Below are 16315 nucleotides of genomic sequence, written 5' to 3' on the forward strand. Positions count from 1 at the left end.
ATCATCATTACAAAAAAAAAAAAAAAATCTTTGGGTCATTTTTCCTAAATAACTCTGAGCTGTAATGAATGCACATCACACACGTTTTTCTGCCATCATTTCTAGCAGGATACAGCGACTTTCCCCAGCATATTATTATGGTCAGGATACCGTCTTTCTCCTGACCCCTACTGAGCTGCTGTCTGAACGGTTTTGTCGAAGGGAGAAATGCACTGAAGATGTGCCCCCTGCACCCACGCTGGGACCCAAGGACCACCACGTCCTAACCACTCATGACCGCTCGCAGGCAATCCCATCTTCAGTTTTAGTATAACTTCTGTTATGAAATCTGACCCACGATTTGGAATTCCAGAAACTATTTCCCTTTTTTGGACACTGAACCATTTGTACATGTGAGTGTCCCCAGGACTTGTCTTAACCCCTGATTATTCAAAACTCACCCTCTGTGGCTGAACAACTATACTTGCCAGTGACCATGCAAGTGGGTAAGAGAAGGCAGTGAACTGCCTGCGACATCAGTTTCCCAAATGAGTCACAAATTATAGCCATTTCATAATGTTTCTCATATTTGAGACGCAGCATACCATTCTGAGGATCTTTGGCCTACTGTGTATCACCTCTTTGATTATTTACTTAATGTTTTTCTTTCTTAAAATAACTCTCTACTTAAATATATTATAAAAGGAAACTTTCCACCCACAATATAAATGGAAATCCAGTACCACTTTCCACAAATAGAGGGTAGCTCTAAAAATAAACAAAAGGAATCTTATTAAATTCTGATTGAAAGCAAGTGCCCACGAAAAACACTGAGGCTTTGACTTGCTCCTTCTTCATTATAGAGGGGGTTTTGTAGATTTATGGGACATTTCTTTGGAAGGAAAGTTATGACCAACCTAGATAGCATATTCAAAAGCAGAGACATTACTTTGCCAACAAAAGTCCGTCTAGTCAAGGCTATGGTTTTTCCTGTGGTCATGTATGGATGTGAGAGTTGGACTGTGAAGAAGGCTGAGCGCCGAAGAACTGATGCTTTTGAACTGTGGTGTTGGAGAAGACTCTTGAGAGTCCCTTGGACTGCAAGGAGATCCAACCAGTCCATTCTAAAGGAGATCAGCCCTGGGATTTCTTTGGAAGGAATGATGCTAAAGCTGAAACTCCAGTACTTTGGCCACCTCATGCGAAGAGTTGACTCATTGGAAAAGACTCTGATGCTGGGAGGGATTGGGGGCAGGAGGAGAAGGGGACGACAGAGGTTGAGATGACTGGATGGCATCACTGACTCGATGGACGTGAGTCTGAGTGAACTCCGGGATTTGGTGATGGACAGGGAGGCCTGGCGTGCTGCGATTCATGGGGTCACAAAGAGTCGGACACGACTGAGCGACTGAACTCAACTGAACTGATTATTTAAAATAGTTCTCCTGTTCCTTTCTTTCTTTCTGCTGCTGACATTCTCATCACTAGTGTGTTATGCAGCTGGACTGAACTGAATTGATGGAACATTTACTGCCTTCAATAATTTCATTCAGGAAAATAAATGACTGAAAATTAAGTATCCATTTCAAGATCTTAGAAAAAAGATTATGGGGATAAATCCAAAGAAAATAAGATTGAGAGTAGATAAGAGTAGAATTAACAAAATAGAAAACAAAGATACAATGGAAAAGTGAGTTATTTTAAAAGTCTAATAAAATTGGCCAATTTGCAGCAAGACTGATCAAGATAAAAGAATATACATAATATATACATATATATAGGGATGAAAATGGGATGCATCAGGAATTTAAAAGATAACAGAATATTATTTTTTAAACATCATTTATTTATTTATTTGTGGTCATGCCATATGGCTTGCAAGCTTTTACATCTCCTACCAGTAATTGGCTACATTCTGTGCTTCCCAGGTGGCACTAGTGGTAAGGGACCTTCCTGTCAACGCAGGAGATGTAAGAGACGTGGGTTCGATCCCTGGGTCAGGAAGATCCCCTAGAGTAGGAAATGGCAACCCACTCCAGTATTCTTGACTGGAAAATCCCATAGACAAGAGGACCCTGTCCAGCTACAGTCCATGGGGTCTGACAGTCCATAGGGTCACAAAGAGTTGGACACGACTGAAGTGACTTAGCACGTCACCAGGAACTGAACTCAGACCTGAGCAGTGAAAGTGCAGAGTCCTAACCACTGGACCACCAGGGAATCCCCTAAAAATAACTCTAAGGTAATGAATTTTCAAACTTTGAAAATAGACAAATTATTGAAAAAATATAAAGTACCAGACAAATTCAAGAAACAAGTCAATCCAAAATAGTTTCATTCACTGATATTTAAAATCTCTCCAAAGGGAAAACATTAGGCTAGATGGTTTTACTGGAAAGATGTACCAAATATTCAATAAGCAAGGTACTCTAAAACAACAAAGTCTACCAGAAAACATAAAAACAAACAATATGCCCAAATAATGCCATCTGTCTGATAATTCCCAAATCCAGTTATCTAAACCAGACTGGCATAGTATGGAAAAGGAAAATTACTGGCCAATGTCATTCATGAACACAGATGCAAAACTTCTAAATACATATTAGCAAGCTGAATGCAGCATATATAGTATAATACAAGATACTAGTTTATTACCTAATTGGGCTTATCAGAGGATCAAATTCCATACCCATTAAAGACCTTCTGTCAAATAGGAAAGAAAACAAAAAACATTTAGTAAAGAGGAAATAGATGGGAACTTCTTAATGAGCAAACCTCACATTGGGCTATCTCTGTGTCTAGTAAACATTTCACTGGACAGGGACAGGAGGTGGGGGGAATCATCACCTTTCACAGGTGGGACATTCAAAAAGTATTTCAGACAAGTCAATAGAATTAATGATAGAGTTGATCCAGATTACTGATAGAAGTTCAACTGAAGTTCTACATACCAGCAAAAGTTTTTTTAGGGTATTTTTAGAGACAACTATTTATAATACCAAGAAAAAAAAAAGTTACCTTGGAATAATTATAACACAAAACTTGTATAAAAATTTTAGGTAGAAAATCTATAAACTTGAACAAAAGACACCCTTTAAAAATGGCGATATATACATGATGCAGGGCAGGAAGGATCAATATCACTGAAATGCCCCCTCTCCTCCAATTGGTCTTTTAATTCAAAGACATTCCAATCAAAATCCCAACAACCTTTCAAAATAAAATTTGAAATTCTAAAAGTTCTATGGGAAGCCAAGGGGGTAAAAATAAAGACAGTCTTTCAGAAGTATGAGGGGAAAGACTTGCTTTGCTAAATAGAAACTGTAATGTAAAACTATAATACCTGAGTTGGTATGGTATTCAAACAGAAACAATCAAAGGGTATAAGGTTCAGAAACAGATCCTTGCATTAATGGAAACTTGATAGGTGACAGAGCTGTTGGTAGGGTACAGTGGGGAAAGCTGGACCATTCAAGAAATGTTACTGGGACAAGTACTTACCCACCTGGAAAGAGAAATGTATTTGAACCTCACAGTGCACACAAGTATCAATTCCAGGTGATTAAGGGCATCAGTGAGACAATCAAACCGTAAAGTTGCTAGAAAGAAATAGAACCCAATATCCTCATGACCTCAGGGTAGAAATGAACTCTTTAAACAGCAGATAGAAAGCACGAACCACAGAAGAAAAAGATGACTACATTCAAACCACATTAAAAAGATGAACATCTCAAGCTACACACATCAGGAGAACATACCTGCCACACAAATAATCAACAGAGAACTCTTGAAAATAAAAAATAAACTACCTCAAAAGAAAGTGGACAAAAGAGTCTAATTTATACATACTCTTTTGCATGCATGGTATTTCCATTTAATAATGGTAAAAATTAAATGTCTACTATACTGTGTCTCTATCATGGGATAATGTTGAAAATACATTTATAACATGATAGAGTAGTATATAATGACATCTTTGTTTGAAGTAATATCTTTAATATCTTTCATTTATTATCATAATAGCTATTCATTAAGAATGAGGTACAGATGGACTAACAGACTCAACAAACAAGGTTTTTAAAAAGAGGAAGAGGAAAAAAGGGGAGGGGAGGTAAGGAGAGAAGAGATTTGCAGAAAGGGTCACCGTTGCATTGCAACCTCATTTTTGCTGCCTTTGTGAGGAGCATCTGGAGAAGGCAATGGCACCCCACTGCAGTACTCTTGCCTGGAAAATACCAAGGACGGAGGAGCCTGGTGGGCTGCAGCCCATGGGGTCGCTAAGAGTCAGACACGACTGAGTGACTTCACTTTCACTTTTCACTTTCATGCATTGGAGAAGGAAATGGCAACCCACTCCATTGTTCTTGCCTGGAGAATCCCAGGGACGGCGGGGCCTGGTGGGCTGCCTTCTATGAGGTTGCACAGAGTTGGACACACCTGAAGCGACTTAGCAGCGGCAGTGAGGAGCAACTATTCCTTCCCTGAACACCACTCATGCCCTCTCTTCTTATCAAGGTATGCACCCAAGGCCTTGTGAAACCACCCTGAGAACTTACTCCCCAAGCATTCAAAGTATTCCTCAGGGTTCCCAAGACCCCCTCGGTACCAAATAGATCCTTCTTCATTCATATGAAATTCTGCACATGGTATTTAAATAATACTATTTATTTAATAGTATTAAATAGGGGAGAAAAATTTGCTACCTCCAATTGTATCTCTTTGGCATGAGAATGAATTTGGGCTGATAAGCCACATAGATGGACCTGGAGGTTATCATACTAAGTGAAGTAAGTCAGAAAGGAAAAGACAGATACCGTATGACATCACTTATATGTGGAATCTAAAATGTCACACGAGTGAACTTATTTATGAACAGACTGATAGATGTAGAGAACAGACCTGTGATTGTTAACAGAAAGACAGTCAGAGAGGGATGGACTGGAAGTTTTGGGGTTAGTAGATGCAAATTAGGACTTCTCTCATAGCTCAGTAGGTAAAGAATATGTCTGCAATGCCGGAGACCTGGGTTCGATTTCTGGGTCGGGAAGATCCTCTGGAGAAGGAAATGGTGACCCACTCCACTATTCTCACCTGGAGAATCCCATGGACAGAGGAGCATGGCAGGCATTCATGGGATCACAACAGTTGGACACGACTTAGCAACTAAATCACCACAGATGCAAACCATTATATATAGGATGGATAAACTACAAGGTCCTACTGTGCAGCACAGGGAACTATATATTCAGTATCCTGTGATAAACCATAATTGAAAAGAAGATGAAAAAGAATATATATACATATTTATGCATGTATAATTGAATCACTTTATCACCTAAGGACTGATTTCCCTTAGGATTGACTAGTTGGATCTCCTTGCAGTCCAAGGGCCTCTCAAGAGTCTTCTCCAATACCACGGTTCAAAAGCATCAATTCTTTGGTGCTCAGCTTTCTCTATGGTCCTTCTCTCACATCCATGCATGACTACTGGAAAATTTAGGCTGATGCTCTTAAGGCCCCAAAGACTCAGGAAGAAGCTTTGCCCTTCTCACTAACTATCTACAGGAACACAGAGCGTCTATTCCGGGATGGGCCATCGCCGTACAGAACTGTGGTATGAACCAGGCACACGGACAGGGAGGACCCTGCAGAGTCTGTCTGCCGCAGTTCGCCTGTGTCCCATTGTCGCTGCCTGGTCCAGCAAACAGCTATTTACCAAACGTGTGCTTTCCTATCTTCGGGTCAGTTGCCTTCCTCCCCTCTGAAGTCCCAAACCACTACTGCCATTACCCTGTCTTTAGCTGAAGATGCTACTTAAATTGAGGGCTCTGGCCATTTCAGTGAATTATTCAGTCCCTGGGTCTCTCCATGTATCTGTGCTTGTCACTCAGTCGTGTCTGACTCTTTGCGATCCCATGGACTGTAGCCTGCCAGGCTCCTCTGTCCATGGGATTTTCTAGTCAAGACTACTGGAATGGGCTGCCATTTCGTTCTTCAGGGGATCCTCCCAACCCAGGGATTGAACCTGGGTCTCCTGCATTGCAGGCAGATTCTTTACCATCTGAGCCAGACTCCTTAATAAAATTTTGTTTGATTTTCTCATCTTACTCCTCAGACAAAGCAGAACTTAGAAGGTAGATGAAAATTTCTTCCATATAGTTTCCTCATTTTACAGGCTAAGACACCAAAGCTAAAAAAGGTTAGGGGCTGTGCCCACAGCCTATGGGCGAGGAGAAGGGGACAAGATGACAGATGTCCTCAGGACCTGTCAATGTCAGTTACTGAGACATTAATGCTGCAGGTGGGGTGCGAGACAGCAAGTGTGTCACACCTTCAAGAGCATCTGGGGACACCAGGAAGTGACCCGCCCCAGCAGACCTCTCCGCCCCACGTAGGGGATTTCAACAATAAACCAGGCTACTTTCACAGAATAACACTGAAAAACATAGAGCACATCAACATTTACAAAGCCTTTGTTACATATTATTTTACTTATTCTCATGATTACTTTGTGCTAATCCAAGATCAAAATATATAGACAAAAGAAATATTAAAATGTCTTAATTCTCAGTATGTGATTCACACACACACACTCACACCTTTATTCAATTCAACAAATATCCATTTCTTGGTGTGCAGTGGCCAAACAGTCTATATATGAAGATAAATGAACACATCTCTCCCTATAATTAAGTGTGTGTGTGTGTGTGTGTGTGTGTGTGTTAGTCGTTCAGTCATGTCCAACTCTTTGTGACCCCGTGGACTGTAGCCCACCAGGCTTCTCTGTCCGTGGGATTCTCCAGGCAACAATACTAGAGTAGACTGCCATTTCCTGCTCCAAATTAAGTGTATATTTATTGCTATTTCATCCTTATTGTTTTCAACCATAGAAATGTTTTGTTCCTTGCTGACTATCACTATACAGGATTTTTATACTCTATGTTTAATGTTGCTATTGTATATAAATCTCCATCTGATAATGAATCCATTTTTGAGTGCTTCAGTATACCACACGTTTACTTCTATAAATCCTTTACAATGACAATACATGGAAGATAAAAGCTACTAGCCTTTCCTATGGCATCTAATATGATTGAACAGCAGTCAAATGCAATTTTAAACATAAGAAACATAAACATTCAAACTATCCATACTAATAAATTTGACAGTTCCTCAATAAGAAAAATCAAATTAATCATGATATGTTAAATCTAGGTTTGTTTTTTTTTACTGCTTTCATGATAATTTTGTCTTTATTTCATTAACATGGTCAAGAATATCAGAATATCCTAAATTTTGAATACAGTGGAAATGTTACTGATAGTAAAACTGTAATGTAGGGTGGTAAGATTACCTTGCAGAGGTGCAGTGTTTTTAATTTGTTAGAGTGGTTTTATAGATACTGTCTTGTTTCAGTCTCATAAGAGCCTAGTGATTTGGTAGCAAATTACTAATTCCATTTACAGTTAAGGAAATTGGTGTCCAGCAAAGTTAAGCACCATCTCATGGACTTAAACTAAGGCTTTTACTCCATCTCTTACCTTAGTCCTGCTATTGACTGCCTGACACAATATAGACGCTGAACTATTATGTCCTTCTCTGCCCATACATTTCCCCAAAGGGGAAGTCGGCTGCCCCTCTCATATCACTGAAGGTGGAGGCCACGGCCTGGGACTCACATAATCTCTCGTGCCCTGCCTTCCTCACGGTGGCCCAGGACAGCTGGCCCCATCCACACAGAGTCATCGCAAAGACCAGCCTGAACAACATCTAGAAGTACCTAATGAACTGCAGGCCAGTCCCGCACATACGAGACGCCAGTCTTTGCTCATGGAATATTATCTAACACACGAAGGGACGTGACAAGTCCATGGTCTCTGCCCACTGACCCTTGTCCTTCTCTCACGCATCAGGGGCCAAACAGTTGGTGGCCTACAGTGGCGATTAAGGAACCGGCCTGGCGGTCAGCCCTGGCCAGCTGTGGAATCCACGCATTTGGCCTCATCGCCTGAAGCCACTGCCCGCGGCTAATACGAACACAGTGTGTCCATCCAGCAAAAGTGCCCTGCTTTGGCAGCCCAGGCTTTCCCATGGCAGGCGGGGTTGGCACCATGTATGATCTCATTCAGGGAGCAGGAAAGAAACATGCCAGCTCCACTTATCAGGGCGAACATTTCTTTGAGTTGCTCTACTTGAAACAGAAACAGGTCGGACACCCAGGGTTTAAATCATGACCACGTGACCGAGGGCCGTGTCTAAGGAAGTGGGGACTCAAGAGGGCCCCTCCTCCTTCACTGTTCTCAACAACCCTGAGCTCTACCTGTCTCAACCACACCAGTCTCCCTAGAAACAGTCTTTTCACCCCTTTATAGCAAAGACTCAAGCCAGAAGAGACTTCAGCGACCTCTTGCGAATAGAACACACATTCCTCTAAAGATGGGAATTAAAAATCAGCATTACTTTTCATCATGCTCAATCAGACACAATCACACACAGCTTAATCCTCTGTGATGTGCTGGAAAATTCACCCTTGAAAGTCCCTAACATTACAGAAACAAGGAGCCAGTGCAGACAGACTCCTGACCCACAGGAGCCCTCACTGGAGTTACCCTCGGAATAACAGTACTGCTCTCCTTGCTGTCAGAGCAAAACATGAGTCAGCACTGACTTGAAAAAGGCATCTTTGCAAAACAGAGAAGTCAGATTAATTCACCTTGTAAATCAAGAGCCCAAAATGTAAGACAAAGGAAGAATTGCAGCCATTCTTAATAACAGAACTGCCTGGGCACGGTCTACTGGAGAGAAGGCCATGGTCACTAGAGCCATTGCCTGACCCCAGATAAACATCCCTGAAATGGAAGATTTACATAATACGCTTTACAGAGCCCAGACGTAGAGTTAAAGGTAACAGATATTTATTATGTAGGGCTTTGATGGTGTGTCCTGTGTGCCTGCTCGGTCATGTCCGACCCTTTGTGACCCCATGGACTGCAGGTTCCTCTGTCCATGGGGATTCTCCAGGCAAGAGTACTGGAGTGGGTTGCCATTTGCTTCTCCATGGGATCTTCCCAACCCAGGGACTGAACCCGTGTCTTGAGTCTGCGGCACTGCAGGTAGATCTTTTACCACTGGCACCACCTGGGGAGTCCTCATGTGTGTACGTGTATGTGTGTGCAGTTAAAGATTTCCAGTAGAATGTACTGCATAAAAAATATCGTATATCAAATCTAATAAGAAAAATGTATAAATTATCTGCTCAAGTGTCCCAAGTGTTCTCTTCTGTGTTATACAAACCTTCCTCGTCTTTGCAAGAAGGTCCTCCAGAATGTCTTGTTCACCTTTGCCTCCCCTGGTCAGATGCAAGGCCGTGGATACAGAAGGTATTCAATAGAGAATGAATCATTTCATCACTCTGGCCATTTCCAGGTAACAAGAGACATCTATACGTTCACAGCATGTCTTGAATCGGGTGGATCTAGTGTCAGCATTTGGTCCATCAGAGGGTGGAGCTAATTGTTGGAGACAAGGATCTGGAGGGGCTACCACTGGAATAAGCTCCCTGGAGTCTCAATTATCTTCCAAGTTTATACAAAATTAATATGCCGTATGGGTGAATTGTATTAGTATGTGAATGATACCTCAATAAAACTTTTACCTTTTTTTTAGATTTTTTTTAATGTGGACCATTTTTAAGTCTTTATTGAATTCATTACAATATTTCTTCAGTTTTATGTTTTAGTTTTCTGGCCTCGAGGATCTTAGCTCCCAGGCCAGAGATGGAACCCATGCCACCTACACTGGAAGGTGATGTCTTAACCCACTGGACCACTAGGGAAGTCCCTCAGTAAAGCTTTTAAAATCATACATTAAAGATAGATTATATGATTGAAACAGATCGCATTTGATATTATCTAATATTATTATCTGATTTTTGAAGGGAAAAGTAATATGCACTCATTCACTGGAAAACTCAAGTTTCTCTAGAAGCCTAGGGGAGGGGACTTTGCCCACCTGACATCTGACAGTGGTGGGATGGGGGGAGGGGGGGTGCGGCCATTGAGCATTTAAGGAGGAGGAAGTTGAGTCCATTTAAGGAGGAAAATGAGTCCATTTAAGGAGGAAAATGAGTCCATTTAAGGAGGAAAATGGTCACTGAGTCCATTTAAGGAGGAGGAAATTGAGCCTCTGCAAGACGAAGCATCAGAGCTAGTCTCAAGTGCAGTCAGTTTTAAACCATGTTATCTGACTCCAAATAAATACATTTAAAATCTTGGGTATTTTTTTCCGTCATTAGCGGGGCCTCTGAGGAACATGAGGTGACTGGGACACACTCTTCAGGATCAGAATCTTCTTAGGATAATCATACGGTTTAAACATTTCATAGACAAAAGCTTTAGTCAATAAACCCAGGAAGATGCTTGGCATATTATACAAAATTGATGAAGACTGGATGTAATTTATATTGTAAGTTTAAAAACCTAACAAGTTAGTATCTTTATGCCCAATGAAATGAAATAAAATATTAGTTACTCAGTTGTGTCCAACTGTTTTCGATCCCATGGACTGTAGCCCACCAGGCTCCTGTGTCCATGGGATTCTCCAGGCAAGAATACTGGAGTGGGTTACCATTTCCTTCTCCAATGAAGTAACCATTATTTATCAAGTAAGGTTCTGCTTACATAAGGGTGCCAGATTTAGCAAGTAAAAATATGCCTAGTTTAATTTGAGTTTCAAACAAATAATTTTTTAGATTATGTTTATCTTATACAATAGTTTCTGTAATTCATCTGGTAACCCTAATAGGACTTTTTTAATGGTTAAATGCATCATTGCATTAAAAACAAGGAGAAAGACTGAACCTCTATTCATATGGTAAAACAGTGCACAAATTCCAGATGCAGCAAAAATCCAAACTTCTCTCTAGGACTTAGTACTTTAATGAAATAAGAAGTTCTATGAAGTTTAAATCATCACCCACTAAAATATTCAAGCAGCTTTGACTTTTTTTTTTAATGTCATTTCAGAACACATGAAAAGGCTATGTGAACAGCAGAGCCCATATTTTCTGGACTAGATGACAGACTGGTGGTCTCAGCCAGAGCAGAATACTGAAAACAGACGTTTGTCTGGATGGAACATTGCTGTAAGTGAACCACCAATGTCCCCGACAAGACAGAGAAGCCCTGTGGCATCCTGGGCTTCACATGGCCATGACCTCTGGGTGCCCTGATGCAGGGCCCCATGGTGCAGGGGTCAGTATTCGGGGAAGGGCGCTGATCTCAGCGTTCACTGATGTCCAGTGAGAAAAGCAAAACTGGAGACTGTCCCATCAACCCCCTCTTTCTACAAATCAGGAATGGTCAGGCCTCTACTCAGTCTTAATTTTACATTTAATAATGTGCAAAATGGGCTGCCTGCTTCATAAGGCTGCTGTGAGAATGGAGAGGCAGCAAGCATGAAATCGTGGAATTTGATGGAATAATTGTTATAAACTGAGTATGTCAGGCCTTGAAGGAAATGTAAAGATTGTCTACATCATACATCTCACCTCAGAGCTGGGGTTAAATGGCTCTCCAATTAGCACAGAGAGAAGCCAAGGCTGAGACAGGGCCACGCCCCTGGTTCCCAGGCCGTGGCCCTTCCCACTTCGTCGTGTCTCCTGAGGCGCGGGCACAACGGCCCATCCTGACTGCAGTCTGACACAAGGCGCTCAGCGTGGTGTTTCAGGGAGGCAAAGGTGGCGAGGAGAAAGGAGAAAGGCACGTAAAATACAAACAAAAGCAGTCCCAGCATGGGCAGTAGGAAAAGCAGGTTACCACCCTGGTTGTCCACCATCAGAACCACCAGAGGAACTGTTCCCATTTCCAGTTTGGCGCCCTTTACATCATTCTTTTAGCGGTCCTCAGTTGGACTCACTGCAGGACTATTGATGTCCTCAATTCTGCCATCACTCAGGACTTAAAGGGACCTAGGGAAAGGGCCGGGCCCTTCCTCCTCCAGCAGAACACGCCTGTGCCGACATGGAAATGTCTGCATCACTTTTACAAGAGATCCTTCCCTCTGCTCTCTCAGCCATGTCCAACTCGCCACAACCCCATGGACTGTAGCCCGCCAGGCTCCTCTATCCATGGGATTCTCCAGGCACGAATACTGGAATGGGTTGCCATGTCTTCCTCCAGGAGATCTTCCCAGCCCAGGGATCAAACCCATGTTATCTGCATTGGCAGGGGGATTCTTTTACCACTGAGCCACCTGGGAAGCCCTAAGGGATCCTTATGAAGTACTGAGTATGTTTTATGTACTCAGAGCTGATTAAGAAGCACTTGGTCACACGATCGTTTCAAAATCCATTCCTTCAGGGACACGGTAGAGAACCCTCTTTAGCCTGCTTCCCCATGGATGGGTGGACAGGTAACTGGAAGAATTGAATGGGAAAATGACAAAACATCCCCTGAGTAGCTACATCTGCGCCAAGGATGGTGCTGGGCGCCTTCAGACAAACTGGCTTATCTCAATCCCAGAAAACTGTGTAAACAACTGCCATCATCTTTAGCATAGGAAGGAACTGAGGCTCACAGAAGCTGAGGGGGTTTTCAGGGGTCTGCAGAGCTGAGATCTGAACCCAAGTCTTCTGATAGCAAACCCAGCATAGAGCAACATGAGATGTGCTGATGTAAGCTGCTGCTGCTGCTGCTGCTGCTAAGTCGCTTCAGTCGTGTCTGACTCTGTGCGACCCCATAGACAGCAGCCCACCAGGCTCCCCCGTCGCTGGGATTCTCCAGGCAAGAACACTGGAGTGGGTTGCCATTTCCTTCTCTAATGCATGAAAGTGAAAAGTGAAAGTGAAGTCGCTCAGTCGTGTCTGACTCTTCGCGACCCCATGGACTGCAGCCCACCAGGCTCCTCCGTCCATGGGATTTTCTAGGCAAGAGTACTGGAGTGGGGTGCCATTGCCTTCTACTGATGTAAGCTAACCTTGTCTTAAAGGCTGTCATGAAGCTTCCCTTCCTATCATGTGAAGAACAGAAAATACCATTTTAATCATGGAAAAGATCTCGAAAACCAAACAAGGAGCCAGGAAGATATGAGAGTATGGTTGGTTTGAAAGAGAAACTGCAGGAGCCTTGACCTCGACAGAAAAGGAGCAGTTTGGCCAGGCAAAAAGCCAGAAAGGTAAAGAAAGGATGAAGGGACGGCCGCGGGAGGAAGGAGGACAAGGAACTGGGTGTCATTTGTCCATGATGAGAAAGAAGACTTTGCGGCAAGATTAGGGACAGACAGCCGGTTAGTCCTGAGTAAAACCAGTGGGACGTGATGCCCGTGCACTAACCTAATACATGCCTGGTTATCCATGTATACAGCTTTAAGAAACAACATGAGAGATCTGCCTTCCAAGTGACAAATAAAATGAGGTTGAGGATCTATCACTCCCATCCGCACTGGAGAAGTCAGAGCTCCCTGGGTTATAACTCCAGGGAGCACATGGTTTTGACCTGCATTCCGCCTTTTATCCAAACGGGCTGTCCTCACACAGGGAAGACAAAGTCACACAAAATTCAAGCCCAAACACTGGCACGTCAGAAACAAACCCAGCCCTCTTCACCGAGGTATCAACCTTGTTTTAAGAAACACAAAAGGAGCGAGAGATTTTTCATTGTTGTTAAAACTGGGATACTCTTTCTAAGAATTTAAGGATCACTGATTAAAATATAATTTAATAACTGTGGAAAACGTGGTCCACTCAAAGCAGGGTGTTCCAATATTGCTATGTAAGATAACTGGGTGATATGTGTGGACTCATTTCAGGGTGTGCAGTTTAAAGAACAATTGCTCTACATCAGGCTGGAAGGCACTTGGGGGATCCCGCTTTACAATTCAACAGGACACTCCCGGGCCCACACTCCACGTTACAGCAAAGGATCCTTTGTGAGCAGACCCAGAAGTCTTGCTGGAAATGAAAATGACAAAGCCGGGCTGTCTGAGCATCTCGGCGGGGGCGGGTCGCCTCGCCCACCGCCGCAGGCCGAGGCCCAGACTAGGGGGAGTGGAGAAAGAGACCCTTCCTCACCGCGGCCAGGGGCGTTCAAGAAGCGCCCCAGTCCTCTCCAAAGGCGGCTCCCCCATCGGCCGCAGGGCCCGGGCGCCTCCCCCCGCCCCGCGGGGCCCGCACTCCCGGGGCCCCCTCCGGGCCCCCAGCCGGGGCCTCACACGCTCACCGGGGCTGCCAGGGCCGCGTCCGCCCTTTGTTGTCCTTGTGTCCCGTCAGCGGGTCCGGCGCGACTGACCCCGCAGCCGCGCTGGTCCAGGCCCCGAGCCGGTGCCGCAGTCAGCAGCCCGCCCTCCCCACCCGCACGCATGCTTTTTTTTTTTTTTTTTTAAAGAGATAGAACCATCCCCAACCTCGGGTGTCGATAATGCTGCACCAGGCGGCCTGCTGGCTTGGGCTGGTGACACAGACCACAGACAGCCCGCTGTCCCTTCTCTTCTGACTGCAGAGCTTCATTCGGAGGGAGGCACGGCTGCAGGAGGTCATCTCCGCTGGACCCAGGGAGACCTAGCGCGTCGGTTGCCTTAGACAAGTCTTTAGCGGGTGGCATTTTCCCACGGAAAACAGAGTCCCTGTCCATGTCCAGTCTGGAAATCCTGTAATTTACTAGAATCACCTAGAAAAATACCAGCTGCATACTTGCTGCTGAAATGCAACAAATACACCACGTGTGCCTTGCAGGTTCTAGCTCACACAGTGGTTTCTGTATTTTATTTGGATTTGAGTAGGAGGTCCCAAAGGTTAAAAAAAAAAAAAAAAAAAAGCATTCACTCAAAATACTTTGTAAACTGTGAAATGCTCTCCAGCTGTTAGAGGCCCTATGTTTTCATTGTTACTGTCAGTTGAGTAATAAAAATACTGTAACAATAGATCAGATAGGATCTATCTTCTTTCTTCCTACAAGAGGGGCATGTGAAATCCCAGGAAAGTCTGTGTTTATAGACAGCCCTCCGCTCCATGCCTTGGGTTGGGTGTGCTATGCTCCTCCATCCAGGTTCATCCATGTTCCATGCGGACCAGCCCACGTCCCCAGTGGGATCTGCATTGGAGGATTATCTGGGCGCAGATGGAGCGTCCAAGCTCCGGGCTGCTTTACCCCAAATGAAAATTGCTAACTCAGCTCAGCAAAGTCTAGAACTCTCTCCGGGGGAGACCAAGCAGGCCTCCAGTGTCAGAATCAGCCCAGAGCAAAGCCACCTGCCTCTCTGCAAAGCAGCCGTGTGCAGGCTGCCCTCAGGACACCAAACTGCTCGCAGGGAGTCCTTGGCAATCTTCGCCTCGCGGAGTTAGATGTGTCCATAGTGTCCTAGGACTTGATCGGGAGTGTTTGGTCCTAGCATAATCACCAGGTAAGGACAGAGGACAGGCTCCTATTGGGGGAAGCGTGACTGGGGAACCCTTTTCCCCTGGTTCTCACTGTGGTGCCATGTGGGCCACCAGTCACCTCTGGAGGTAAGCCTGACCCCTCAGTTCTTTTTTTTTTTTTTTTAATTAATTGGAGGATAATTGCTTTACAATATTGTGTTGGTTTCTGCCATACAACAGCATGAATCAGCCCTAGGCATACAAATGTCCCCTCCCTCTGAAAAGTCCCTCCCACTTCTCGCCAGATTCCATCCCTCTAGGTTGTCACAGAGCTCCCTGGGTTATACAGCGAATTGCCACAGGCTCTCATTTTGTGCATGTGAGTATGTTTAGCATGCATGCTTCCATGCTACTCTCTCCATTCGTCCCACGCTGTCCTTCCCCCACTGCGTCCACACATCTGTTCTCTATGTCTGCGTCTCCGCTGCTGCCCTGCAAATGGGTTCATTAGTACCATCTTTCTAGATTCCATACGCATGCATTAATATACAATATTCACTCTGTATAACAGGCTCTAGGTTCATTCACCTCATTAGAACTGACTCAAATGCCTTCCTTTTATTGGCTGAGTAATGTTCCCTCAGTACCAACAGCATCGTTTGCATGGTCACAAAATGAATGTGGACCATAGGTAGGTGCTGGGAAAATCTTCAATTGCTTGTTCCCCTAGGGTGATCATCTGCCCATAACTTTGAACTGTTAGATAAGCTCTAAGTGTTTGTAACTCCCCACTCTCCCACCTGCCAAAGAAAGGGGGTCCCTAAGAAGATGGATTTCTTTTGCACCAGGTAGGAGGGTGGGGACCCAAGTAGCAGAAGCTCAGAAGTGAGCCCAGTCGTACTGACCTAGCTGAAAAGTCCTCAGGAGCCAGGATCCAAGGAGAGGGAGAGCTGAGTGTTTGAGGGGAGCCGAGAGAGAGCTGGA

At 44.2% G+C, this 16315-nt stretch overlaps 1 protein-coding gene across 2 annotated transcripts in view; it reads right to left on the reverse strand.

Annotated features, from left to right (window-relative positions):
• SACS (sacsin molecular chaperone) overlaps nt 1–14326 on the reverse strand; it is an 81929-nt gene extending 67603 nt beyond the window's left edge. For both annotated transcript variants that reach the window (XM_025262831.3, XM_025262829.3), the window contains exon 1: nt 14196–14326. The gene's annotated coding sequence lies outside the window, so the exon portion shown is untranslated. The remainder of the gene's footprint in view (nt 1–14195) is intronic.
• Nucleotides 14327–16315: the final 1989 nt, after the last annotated feature.

This window comes from Bubalus bubalis, chromosome 13, assembly GCF_019923935.1.
Source record: "Bubalus bubalis isolate 160015118507 breed Murrah chromosome 13, NDDB_SH_1, whole genome shotgun sequence".
Taxonomy (NCBI): domain Eukaryota; kingdom Metazoa; phylum Chordata; class Mammalia; order Artiodactyla; family Bovidae; genus Bubalus; species Bubalus bubalis.